Source organism: Rutidosis leptorrhynchoides, chromosome 10 (genome assembly GCF_046630445.1).
Source record: "Rutidosis leptorrhynchoides isolate AG116_Rl617_1_P2 chromosome 10, CSIRO_AGI_Rlap_v1, whole genome shotgun sequence".
Classification (NCBI taxonomy): Eukaryota; Viridiplantae; Streptophyta; class Magnoliopsida; order Asterales; family Asteraceae; genus Rutidosis; species Rutidosis leptorrhynchoides.
Genome location: NC_092342.1, coordinates 288,049,080 through 288,050,320, shown reverse-complemented (window position 1 = coordinate 288,050,320; position 1,241 = coordinate 288,049,080). Strand labels below are relative to the sequence as shown.

At 38.9% G+C, this 1,241-nt stretch overlaps 1 non-coding gene across 1 annotated transcript; it reads right to left on the bottom strand.

Annotated features, from left to right (window-relative positions):
• Positions 1-229: 229 nt before the first annotated feature.
• Positions 230-336, bottom strand: LOC139873742 (small nucleolar RNA R71). The gene has a single exon (XR_011767466.1). It is a non-coding gene; the product is annotated as a small nucleolar RNA R71 (small nucleolar RNA).
• Positions 337-1,241: the final 905 nt, after the last annotated feature.

Genomic DNA, 1,241 nt, shown 5'->3' with positions numbered 1-1,241 from the left:
TGCACCGAATGAAGATCCTAACGAACACCTTCGTACGTTTAAAAGAATTTGTACACTATTCAAAATCCGAGAAGTGGAAGATGAGCAGATCTATCTCATGTTGTTTCCCTGGACTTTAAAGGGAGAAGCCAAAGATTGGTTAGAATCATTACCTGAAGGGGCGATTGACACATGGGATGTTTTAGTTGAAAAATTTCTTAAACGATTCTTTCCGGCATCCAAAGCCGTGAGACTTCAAGGAGAAATTGTTACGTTCGCGCAAAAGCCAAATGAAACATTATATGAGGCATGGACAAGATTCGGAAGGATGTTGAGAGGATGTCCTCAACACGGTTTAGACACTTATCAAATAGTACAAATATTCTACCAAGGTGTCAACGTTGCTACACGAAAAGACATCGACATAACAGCTGGTGGTTCCATTATGAAGAAAACCGCAACTGAAGCTTACAAAATTATTGATAACACAGCCTCCCACTCGCATGAGTGGCACCAAGAAAAAGATATTTTTCGTTCATCTAAAGTGGCTAGAGCCGATTCTAGCCATGACTTTGATTCCGTTTCAGCAAAAATAGATGCTTTCGAAAGACGAATGGAAAAGATGAATAAAGATATTCACGCAATACGAATTAGTTGTGAGCAATGCGGTGGACCACAATTATTGAAAGATTGTCACATTGAACTAACGATGGAACAACGAGAGAATGTTTCCTATATGAACCAAAGGCCGGAAAATAATTATCAGAATAATTATCAACCGCCAAAGCTAAACTTTAATCGAAATCAAAACATTCTTTACAATCCAAATGGACCCAACAACAACTCGTACAACCAACAAGGTCCGAATAACCAACCAACTCAAAACAACACTTTCAATCAACAAAGACCTAGCTTGTATAAACCGCCACATCAAACCGAAGAGAAAAAGTCAAATCTAGAAGAAATGATGGCAAAGCTAATGGAATCTCAAACACAATTTATTACGTCTCAAACCCAAACGAACGAGAGGTTTGATCAGTCATTAAGAACTCAACAAGCTTCCGTTTTGAATCTAGAAAAACACGTAGGTACTCTTGCTAGCATGATGAGTGAGAGGGAACAAGGAAAGCTACCGAGTGATACTGAAGTAAATCCTCGGAATGAGAATGTTAATATGGTGTCCACGAATTCTGAAAAACCAGCTCCAGAAGTTGGGGAGGTTTTAGATATGAGTAACAATGAAGAAGTTACAACACCACCAC